Here is a 12,798-nt window from a genome sequence, read left to right as displayed (position 1 = left end):
GCCCATGCTTACATTTATCAAGGGTATCAGAACTCATCAGAGATTTGGGATACATGGCTAGGCTTAAAAAGGCCCTTGTGGTCATTATCCTAGTAAACACCTATGAACCTATGAATAAACAAATCTTTCCATGTTAACAGGACATATTAACAGTACATATTCATGTCCTCAGATGAGTTTTGTGACTTATGAGTTCTATGCGATTTGTGAAGGCGAATATTTTATATTTTAGTGATTTTTATATTTTAATATATTTGATTTAACTTTAACTTGTTTTTAGTGTACTGATGATTCTATCTGAATTTCATTAATAGCTACTTTACATTTTTAATCAGTTCATTCACACAGTGATGGATTCATTTAATGGATATGCACTAAATGATTTATTGAGGAAAAAATTTATGATAAATACAGAAATTATGGATTTTATCTTACTCATATAATAAGTAATGTTTTAGGGTTTTGTTTTAAATGTGTTATGTTATCTGAATTAATAGGGATTCTTACTAGTAAGACCATAGCCAATTCCAGGTTAACTAAACATGAATTAGAAATTCCTTTTTAAAACTATATTATCCAGTCTCATTCAGGAACTGTCAACCTGCATTTTCTACATATAATATTAGTTTAAGATATCCCCAAATAAATAGAAATTTACCTTAAAATAACAAATCTGTATCAGATGGTAGGGGAGAATGCTAGACTCCCACCCGATTCTGGAGAAATTACTGATAAATTAAACAGAAAGAACTTTAGATGACATAATTACAATGAGGCAGTTAATGAAACTAAGCAATATTCCACCAATAACTTATTTACAGGGAAAATATCTATAAAAATAAAGTTGCAAAGAGTAGCAACAAAAGAATAAAAAAAATAAAAAGAAAAGAAAAGTTTCTCCTTCTGGTCCTTTAGATAACAAATGTTCTTTTAGTAAAATTCATTCAACTATGTCTTAAGATGGTGATTATTCTATGGTTTCTTTTCAGATAGTAATCTAACAACAAATTCAGCTACTCAAGATTCTAAAAGTAAGGATCCTGTAGAGCTGATTGCTTCTGAATTAGAACCAGCTGTTAAAAGATCTTATGATTTCAATCATGATGTGTTCTCAAAATAACTTTCAGTCAAAACAGCTACTGTTCCTCTTGATGAAAGCCATTTTAATTATTTAAATTTTATTCCCCCACTCAATTTGTATCCTGAAATTTTAATGAATTAAAAAAAAAACTGAAAATGTTATGAAATTCTCTCAAGAGGTAAATAAAAATAGAACATCTGTTGTAACAAAACTTAAAAGAATAGAGACACAGAGACTTCTTAGTGAATCGATCCAGAGGTACCAAAAAGACATCAAAAGTCTAAAAAACTGAATTAATTTAGTGCTTTCATTTCTCTTCAAATAGAAACTTCATCAGAATACTAATAGGTATTCTTTTGGAAAACTTAAAAGAATAGCATTTGGGTGGGGTAATTGATTGTAATTTCTCAGACAAACATCAATTTGATGTTAAAAGTTTGCAAATAAAGGCACTGACAAAGCAATGGGTTATAGGTCATAAAGTGATTTTTTTTTTCTAACTGATATAATGTTAAAGTATATAAGAAGACCTTTGCAGAATATATACTGTCTTCATTTGATGGTTTCAAGCTTTTCAGATTCAAAAGTATCAAGTTTATGTTGTCTTTTAATTACACACCAAATGAAAGTGCAAAGTCTCAAGCTACATTTATTTTTAGCATAGTGTGCAGCAAACAAAGAGTAAAGGGGAATACAAATATAAAAAAAGAATAAAAGCCAACATTGCAGACTAGTACTTCTACCTGTGGTGTACTCTTACTGATTGTTTTCTTAAGAGAAACCTTCCAATCCTTGGACAGGGTGTCTGTATGTTTACCTTATTTCCTTTGCTGTCCTGTGCTACTTTGCTAGGTTTGCACAGTGCCTTGAATCTCTCCTGCTTTTGTATACTCTTATTGACTGATTGTCTCCCATCCCCTCCCCACCACCCAAGTGTTTGCTCAGGTACAACACAACAAAGGTTTTAAAAACCCTGGATGCCATATTTGCTCCACTTTTACAGCTGAAAGCCCTCCTGGTGTAGTGTCTCTAGTAAGTGATATTTTTATTTCTCTTCCTTTTCTCAATGATCTGTTCCACAGTGTAAACTTATTGTCCCTGCACAGAGTGTTACAATCATTTCTCAAGGGAACTTTCCAGTTATTTTTTTCTTTTACTGGTATATTTTACATTTGGATATTAGAAGCTTAGTTTTTTGTTTTGCTGGCTCCTATTTTCACTAAACCTGATTCAGGGCTACACAAAATGATAGTACTGAAGAAGCAACACTCCATTTGTGTAAGTTAAAAATACATTGTAAAGTGCTGAATGATATTTATGGTAAACTGGTGAAACTGCTACATTGTTTCAATATTGTCTGGTAATGGGATATTCTAACTAGTTACACTGACTGCTGCTAAATAAACTTAGTCTAGTAAGTAATATTGTTATTTCTCTTCTTTTTCTCAGTGCTCTGTTCCACACTGTAAACCTATTGTCCCTGCATAGAGGGTTACAATAATTTATCTCTAAGGCAACTTCCAGTTAATTTTTATTTATTTATTTATTGGTATAGTTTATATTTTGATATTAGAAGCATCAGTTTTTCAAAAAACAAAAAGAAGTAGTACACCAGGATCCATCAAAAGTGGTTATTGAGAGCTTTTGTTTTTTAAGTAAAAAACTTCATCAGAATAACAGACATATCCAATAACCCTGTATATATATATATGTATATATATATATATATATATATATATATATATATATATATATATATATATATATATATATATATATATATATATATATATATATATATATATATATATATATGTATGTATTGACTCAGCTTAAAATACCTGCCTAAATTCATTAAAGTTAATTGACAATTACCTAAAAGGTATACACCACTAAAACATAGTGCAAATTCATGGTAATACATATATACATCCCCCTTCCAGGTGAAAACAAATCAACATTCAGAACTTTTAAAACACACACACACACACACACACACACACACACACACACACACACACACACACACACACACATATATATATATATATATATATATATATATATATATAAAACTATCTGAAACCATTACTGTTATAAAGTCAGATAGTTCTATATGTATCCCTTTGCCCTAAGCCTAAGAATAGGGCTTATGGAGATATTGCTATTAAGCCCTGGTTGTTCAGTGGCATTAGTTCTGAACTGCCATCTCAGTTCTTGCAGTTCTAAAAAGTCATTTAAAGGATCTCCCCTATCACCCATTACTACATGCTCTAAGATAGTGAATAAAAAAATATGCCCTTCATTGTTAAGGACATGTACAGCCAAAGCATTTTTAGGATCTTGTTTTTTGATATCATAAAAATGTTGATATACCCTAGTCCTAAGGTCATAGGTTCATAGGTTCATAGGTTCATACTAGGCTATCTGCCCGAGGGCATTTATAAGCCTAGCCCATTGTTTTGTGGCTTACGCCACCCCTTTAGTATGGGGAACTATACCCATTATTTTGCTGTGCCTCTGTCGAGCAGTGACACTGAGGTAATTCCTGGGGTATATCTGCAATCTCCCATCCATTGGTCAAGATTTCTCTTGAACAAGGCCAGCGAGGTGCTCTGCCTCACATGTACCGGGATTTTGTTCCACAGCATAGGGAGTCTTTGGGTGATGAATCTATCCCTCCAGCACGTCCTATTAATAGCCGTGTCGAGGTTTAAGTCTCCCGCCCTTGTGGCTCTGATGGATCTAGATTTTTTGAGGTGAAGCATATTCATCAAATCAGGGTTTGACATGGCCTTGTATGTTAGGCAAAGGTCACCTCTGAGCAAGCGGTAAGCGACTGAATAGAGCTGGAGTTCTTTCAGTCGGGCAGCATAGGACAGATTTTTGAGACCCTTTATCCTTTTGGTGAGGAACTTTTGTGGCCTCTCCAGCTGCTGCAAGTGTCGGGTCAGATACATTCCGAATGGGGCATTGTATTCAATCATTGGTCTGATGAGTGATGAGTAAAGGGAAGTGTCGAATGACAGACTACTATCAACCTGGGTCCCCAGGTCCCTGATAACTTCTTCTGTGCTCAGTGGATTGCCACCTGTTTGGTAGCTAGGGGTAACCTTGTTTTTCCCGAAGGGTATGACTATGCATTTTTTGGCATTTAACTTTAGGCCGTGGCTCTGGCACCAGTTATCCGTTTCTGTGAGACCCTTCTGAAGGATATCTGTGTCAGATGTGTTTTCTACTATGGCGCCCAGTTTGCAGTCATCTGCAAACTTTGTCAGCCATAACCCTCCTGTGTTTGCTTGTACTTCGGAAAAGTAGATGCCAAACAAGAGTGGGCCCAGGACTGAGCCCTGTGGGACACCACTTGTGACAGGCTTTGAGTCTGACATGGCGCCAGCAACTCTGACCCTGTGGGTTCTGTCACTCAGCCAGTTTGCAACCCATCTTGTGATGTATGGGTTAACATTTAAGCTGATGAGTTTTTCAATGATACCCGAGTGGGGTATTGTATCAAAGGCCTTAGCCAGATTGAGGTAGGCTGTATGGACTGCCTTTCTCTCATCAATGGCTTTGGTGACTGTTTCGAAAAAGTCAACCAAGTTTAAAAGGCATGATCTGCCTTTGACAAAGCCAAACTGGGTTGGATCCAAAGTCTGCAAATTCCCTATGTCTTTATTTATGAGGTCCATTATGATCCTCTCCATGGCTTTGCAGATAAGGCTTGTCAAGCTAATGGGCGGTAATTTCCAGGGTCTGTGGAGGCACCGCCTTTGTGAAGTGGGACCACAGTTGCAGTGCGCCACTCCTGCACGTATCCAGAGGTAAGACTTTGATTAAACAGCTGTCCTAGCTGTGGGTTTAATTCCTCATTGAGTTCGTGGAGCACACAGCCGGGGACACCATCGGGTCCCATGGATGCTGTGTTTTTTGCTTTGGAGAGAGCAGTTCTCACTGGGGCGCTGGGGTGGTTGGGGGGCCTGCACTCATTTGGTATAGATATCTCTCCTTTTGGGGGGGAGGGGGAGAAGTTTGCACTGAACCTGTCAGCCAGTATGTTGGCAATGTCTGTAGGATCAGTAATCTTCACATCATTTTGAACTAGTTCTGAGCATATCTGGGAGTTTCCTCCTAGGTTTCTAACATAGCTAAAGAAGGCCTTATGATTGTCTTTTGAGTCTTTAGCTATTTTTCTCTCGAAATTTGCTTTGGATGATTTTATGAGAGCTCTTAGTTTTTGACTTATAGTGATCAAGGGTGTCTTACCTTTTAAGGATTTTGCTCTATCTTGTAGTAGCTTCCTCCTTTTGTTGTAGAGTTTGTTTATGGCTGGGGTCCACCAGACTGGACGCTAGCCTTTGGTACAAAGAGTCTTTGTTTTGCTTGGGATTGCCTTATCCATGCAGTCCTGCAGGTGCTGGTAGAAGGCGTTTGTAAGTGATTCAGCGGCTTGAGTATTGTTTTCCGCCGCTCTGGGGCCTGAAAGGAGACCACACTAGTCTTTAGAAGTGTGAAGTCGGCTTTTGAGAAGTTCTTTACTGTGGTCTTTTTATTTCAGGTGGGGTGGGATGAGGACCTCCAGCGAGATTAGTTTGTGATCTGATCTCACCAGTGAGGGGTATACTTCGGTGTTGAACATTGTGCTCCCATGTTCGTGATGATGAGATCAAGTATGTTATCTCCTCTTGTGGGGATGGTGACTAGTTGTTCCATGGCATTTGAGTTTATGAATTCCAGGAACTTTTGGGCTAGGGTGTTTGGGCTTGAGTAGTGTTCCCAGTCTATATTAGGGTAATTGAAGTCACCTAGTATGATGGTGTTTGGTGATACATTTATCCCCTCTAGTGTTTTCAGGAAGGCCATGTGAGTTTCCTGAGTTTGTGAGGGTGGCCTGTAACATGCTACAATTTGCAGAGCAGTCTTGCCTATGGTTAATTGCACCTGGATGGTCTCCGATGCATCGTGCGTTGCCACCAGTCTTGAGGTGTGGGTGTCCTTGATGAATATGGATACCCCCCTCCTTTCTTAGTATTGTCTGGATTTTGGGGCGGAGCATGATATGAGGTAAAACCTGATAGCGCTGGGGTGCTCTCAGGACCCTTGAACCAGGTTTCTGTCACAGCACAGACATCGATGTTCTCCATACTGAGAAAGGGCCTCGAGTGCGTGCATTTTGAGATTTAGACTTCTGGCATTGAGCAGCATTACCCTTAGTTTTCCTTTTTGTGTTCTAGGGTGGTAGGTTTAGAATTTGAGCCTTGCCTAAAAAGGCACTATGGGGTGGCAAGAGCCTTTGCCAATATCCGGAATCCCAGGGTGACAGGTGCAAGCCGTCCCTTGCGGCAGCGTGGCTTGTCCAGCATGTCATCCCAGGCAGACAGATACTGGATCCCCTTTGAATGACACCAGTGTTTAAGCCAATTGTTAAAGCTGATCATCTTATCTCTGTATTGTGGCATCATTCTTGGTGAAGGTAGGATACTGCTCAAGGTCAGGGTCATACCTGCCTGGGCTACATAATCAGAGAGCTCCTCAATGTCTCTTTTCATGTAGTCCAAGGAGGTGCGTCTCAGGTCGTTTACACCAGCGTGGACAATGACTGAGTCATATTTGTACCTGCTGTTGAGAGACCTGAGTGCTTGCGTTATGTGGCGGATTCTAGCGCCCGACAGGCAGCTTACTGTGACCTTCTCCTTACTCAGTCTGGTGAGCGGGACATCAGTGTGTCTGACTATGGAGTCACCAATGACTAGTGTGTCTGGCATTGTGTTTGGCCTTATGGGCTGTGACTGTTTGACACTCTGTCTGTGAGGTCTATGTGTTGGTGTTGTGTTCTGAGGTGGTGGTTGTTTGGGTGTCTGCTTTGGTGGCCTCTGCTGTTTTGGTAGATTTTTGATCAGAGCCTCGAGTATGTCTTTGTGTGTTTATGTGTATGATTTGAGGTTGTAATGGTACTAGTGTCATTCAGTCTTTTTATTTTCCCTGATAAATCAGTCATTTTCCTTTCATTGTCTCTAATTAGACAGTCATTCAGCTCACAGCCATGTTTATTAAAGAGCTGAAGTAATTCAACATGTAAAACAAAGTCTTTTACTAACTGAGGGTACTTCCACAAATGGAAGCCTTTGGGAATCTCCTCTCTGCATCTATATTCTCTCAAATAACAGTTGTCAAGCTGCAGCTTGTGAAAATCAGATGTTAAAGTTTCAAAAGTTTTTAGCTGGTCATTCAGGGAACAGTTACCTTCTTTATTAGTTGGTTCTGTTGTAACATGCCATTATTGCTCACCTTCCAACCATTGTTTAAGCGTGTCTCTACCATTGTAAGAGGAAACACCCCTTCCTTATTCGCAATTTGAAGACATATGCAAATTTTTGCAGGTTGATTGGTTGGTTTGCGATCTCCTTTCTCTTTGAGCTGGTGAGATACCACTGGCTCCCATCTCATTCTCTACACCATGGTCATCCCACCTATCAAGTTGTAGGGGTACTTTATTGAAAGGGGTCAGTCTTTCCATTAGGGAAACTAAGTTTCAGGGTCCCTCAAAATTATAGTGCTGAGGAAGCGATATTCTGTTTGTGTAAGTTAAAAATACATTTTAAAGTGCTGAATGATATTTATGGTAAACTGGCAAAATTGCTACATTGTTTCAATATTGTATGGTAATAGGATATTCTAACTAGTTACATTGACTGTTGCTAAATAAGTTTGGTTGTAGAGTCACAATGTATTTGCTTTTGGTGACCTTTAATGGGCTATGTTAACTCTCTCTGCTTTCTGTACAATGTTTATGGCATCTATGCTTGTTTTATGTTGTTATTTTGTAGTCTTTAGTCTTATATTCCTTCCTTTTGTCTTCTTTGCAACTTTTAGCACCAACAAGCACCTGGTCATCTTGCCCCCCCCCCCCTTTACTTGTGCAAGTGAGTACTCCTCTCACTCCAGCTAAAAGCAAAGGAATCTCTAACAAATAATCATCAAAAAATAAAGACTGCAACCCCAGATTTAACTCTGGGAGCTCTGCTATTGCTATTTATGGGCAGTGTCGCTCTTGTCACTACTGTTATGTCTTGTTAAAATCTGTTACAATCAGCTAGAGTGCTCATAGCCCCCCTCACCCTTTTCATTTGTTTCACTGGTGATACGTTTTCCTTAACTTATCTGTTTTGTTATGTTAAGGTATTGAGCCCCTCTCAATAGAGTCATAGCCTTCAGTCCTTTACCCTCAATACTTATTCTTCACTAATTAAACACCAAATAAAAGTGCAAAGTCTCAAGCTACTTCTACCTTTAGCTACATAGTGTGCAGCAAGCAAAGAGTAAAGGGGAATACAAATGCAAAACAACAGTAAAAGCCACCATTGCAGACTAGTAAGCAGCATACAACTTCTAGCTGTGGTGTATTCTAACTGATTGTTTTTCTTAAGAGGTCCCTTCCAAACCTCGAACAGGGTGTAAGCCTGCTTGGGCTCACTCTGCTCCCTTGCTCTACCCCCATTCCCACCCACCCCCACTTTCCTTTAATTTATGCTCTCTACCAAATACAAAACCCAACCCACCTCATCATCAGCTACCCTATCCCTGCTCCCTAACCTCTGAGTTTCCCATCCCATTTACTTTACTCCTCATTTCACTCATCTCCTATTAATCACAACTCTACCACTTTCAACCTCCAACTACTATTACACTTTCCATCCAACATAAGAATCATCCTACACATGCTCTATCTCACCATTTCTGTGCAATAACTCCTACCCAACTTCACAAATACAAAAATTAGCACACACTCCTTACCACCTAAGCTAAAGCTAAAATACTTATGTCACAACCACTACCAGTACAAATCCAAACCTCCCCCACTCCCAAACACACTTCTAACTGATGGGGATATCCACCCCAATCCAGGTCCCGCTTCTCCTACAATTTCCACCACCATCCCAACAGCCAACAGTCTAAACAGTCTCCATCATTCCAGTCCAAAACCTATTAGTTTATACTCAATTAACATACAGAGCCTCCTGAATAAAACCACAGAACTACATTCCTAAATTACCCTCCATTCTGCACATATCCTAACCCTATTTGAAACATGGTTAAAGCCCCATATCTCAAACTCTGAAAGCATTCCCCATTACAATATCTACCATCAAGAGAGAATGGTTAGGAAAGGTGGTAGAGTCACCATTATGTACTCTGAACACCTCAATTAGTTTTTTGTTTTGCTGGCTCCTATTTTCACTAAACCTGATTCAGGGCTACACAAAATGATAGTGCTGAAGAAGCAACACTCCATTTGTGTAAGTTAAAAATACATTGTAAAGTGCTGAATGATATTTATGGTAAACTGGTGAAACTGCTGCATTGTTTCAATATTGTCTGGTAATGGGATATTCTAACTAGTTACACTGACTGCTGCTAAATAAACTTAGTCTAGTAAGTAATATTGTTATTTCTCTTCTTTTTCTCAGTGCTCTGTTCCACACTGTAAACCTATTGTCCCTGCATAGAGGGTTACAATAATTTATCTCTAAGGCAACTTCCAGTTAATTTTATTTATTTATTTATTGGTATAGTTTATATTTTGATATTAGAAGCATCAGTTTTCAAAAACAAAAAGAAGTAGTACACCAGGATCCATCAAAAGTGGTTATTGAGAGCTTTTGTTTTTAAGTAAAAACTTCATCAGAATAACAGACATATCAATAACCCTGTATATATATATATATATATATGTATATATATATATATATATATATATATATATATATATATATATATATATATATATATATATATATATATATATATATATATATATATATATATATATATATGTATGTATTGACTCAACTTAAAATACCTGCCCTAAATTCATTAATGTTAATTGACAATTACCTAAAAGGTATACACCACTAAAACATAGTGCAAATTCATGGTAATACATATATACATCCCCCTTCCAGGTGAAAACAAATCAACATTCAGAACTTTTAAAACACACACACACACACACACACACACACACACACACACACGCACACACGCACACACACACACACACACACACACACACACACATATGAATATACATATATATATATAAACTATCTGAAACCATTACTGTTATAAAGTCAGATAGTTCTATATGTATCCCTTTGCCCTAAGCCTAAGAATAGGGCTTATGGAGATATTGCTATTAAGCCCTGGTTGTTCAGTGGCATTAGTTCTGAACTGCCATTTCAGTTCTTGCAGTTCTAAAAAGTCATTTAAAGGATCTCCCCTATCACCCATTACTACATGCTCTAAGATAGTGAATAAAAAAATATGCCCTTCATTGTTAAGGACATGTACAGCCAAAGCATTTTTAGGATCTTGTTTTTTGATATCATAAAAATGTTGATATACCCTAGTCCTAAGGTCATTAATAGTCTTTCCAATGTAAAAGCTTGGACATGAATCACATAGGGCAAGGTAAACTATTGACTTAGTATTACAAAAGTACTTCTTTTTATGTACATGCCTTCCGTAATTATTTTTACCATAGTACCTTCCATAATATGCTTACATTGCAAGCAGAATCCACACTTTTACATACCTCCTATCCTAGTACTGACCTTACAGTTCCTCTCTAACATATTTTTAAAAGTAATGTCTTTCTGGTAAATTATTTTTGGTGTCATTCCTACAATTTCTATAAGGTCCTGACTGGTGTGAAATAAATTCCAATTATGACAGATGATCTGTTTAATGCCATTAAATTGCTTGTTATAACTAAAAATAGCTGACTTCTTAAATCCATCAGTCTCTACATTAGGTAACCCCATTTGTGAGGTATTACCTTTTCCAAGCAAAGGAAAGAAATGGCCCCTTTCCTTTTTAGCAACCACTTTTTGTAAAATCACATATAAAAATAAATCAGGGTAACCCCTTTGTACAAACATCCCTCTCTCAATACTTGAAATTGATATAAAAATTCATCTCACTCAGATATCATCCTGGCTAAATGGACACCCTGTCCCTTAACCAGGGATTTTTTCTGATGGAGTGGGTGAAAACTATTAAAATGTAATAGGGTATTAGAATAGGTTGGTTTTCTGAAAATGTTTTTTCTAAAACTTCTCTTCTCTATGTCTTTAAAGATAGTACTAGCTAGGTAATTTATTTCATCCCTGCCTATTGTGTATGTAAAGTCTAAAAAAATCTGTGCTATGGTTTATATAACTCAAAAAATTCTGGAATTCCACCTCACTTCCATTCCAAAGAATAATAATATCGTCCAAATATCTCCCATAATATTTCCAATATTGGGCATATTGACTATTAAAAACAAACTCACGTTCCCAAAATGCTAAAACTAGATTTGCAAAAATAGGGGCACAAATGGCCCCCATTGCCACACCCTTGCATTGCTTAAATAGCTGCTCCTCAAAGACAATGACATTTGTATCCAAAACTAATTCCATAAGGGTTCTAATGGTCCTAATACGGTCATTTTTAAGGTTAGAATATTGGCAAAGAAAAGAATAGAACCACTCAACCCCTGTATCATGTGGAATTACTGAAAACTAATCCTTGACATCTATGGTCTCAAAAAAAGTGCATCATCAAACATATTCTTATTAATTTTCCTGAGCAAGTCCCAGGAATCTTTCACTATCCATGCACACTCATTTAATACAGTTTTTAGCTGTGTGTCTATAAATTTTGCTATAAAATATGTTTTAGATGCTTTTGCATCTACAATAGGTCTAAGGGGCGGGTTGGCTATATCTTTATGCAACTTCGGTATACCAGATATTGTTGGGATTTTTGGGATTTTAACTTTCATAAACTAAAATTCTTCTAAACTGATTTCTCTGTTTAATACAAGCTCATCTAATATCCTATCAACTTTCCTGTATAAATGTTTTTTTCATTTAAGCTGCTCTCACAATAAGCATCCATATAACGTATACCTAACATTTTGTTAATATAAAGATTAGAATTCATAATAGCCAACCCACCCCCTTTATCAGGTTTCATAACTCTGATTGCCTTATTGTTGCAGATGTCTTCAACCAATTTCATTTCATTACCATCCAAGTTATTGTCTTTGAACAGATAGTTGCGTTTATTCATGAAACATTTATTTATATCATGTTCACACATTTTTTCAAAAGTTTGTACCACAGGATGTAATGGCGGGTTAAACAAACTAGTTTTTTTACACATGTCATGTTGTATCGGGTTGGAGGTACACTTTTAAAAAAGAATTGTAGATTTAGCTTTCTTGTATATAATTTTAAATGAATTAATACATCATCTATCATTGCACCCCTACTGGGAACGAAAGAGAGGCCTTTGTTAAACACATCAGCTATTTTCCTATCAAAATGAATGTCACTGTAATTATATATACTAAAATCTCCACAAGCATTCTTAATTATACTAAACACAGACTCATTGCTGGATCTAGCCATGTTGGCACATTCAGCACTTAGATTAGAAACTTGATTAAATGCATTAAGTACATTTTCCCATCCCCCTTCCCCTGTAATTCCAGTTGAATTGATTCATACCCCCTCTCTGGTTCCTCAGTCGCTTGGTCCTCCTCAGAGGGGGATATTCTAAAGGGTCAGGATGATATTCATCATAATTGTTCAAACACCTTAAGGTCATGCCCATTGTCTTTATCAAAATTGTTCCCATATTGGGAGTGTTTGTTCTGTCCCAAAGGGGGT

The sequence above is a fragment of the Protopterus annectens genome, chromosome 6.part0 (genome assembly GCF_019279795.1).
Source record: "Protopterus annectens isolate FY-2018-M chromosome 6.part0, PAN1.0, whole genome shotgun sequence".
NCBI lineage: Eukaryota > Metazoa > Chordata > Ceratodontiformes > Protopteridae > Protopterus > Protopterus annectens.
The sequence above is the reverse complement of the archived record's forward strand: the minus strand, read 5'-3'. Positions refer to the sequence as shown.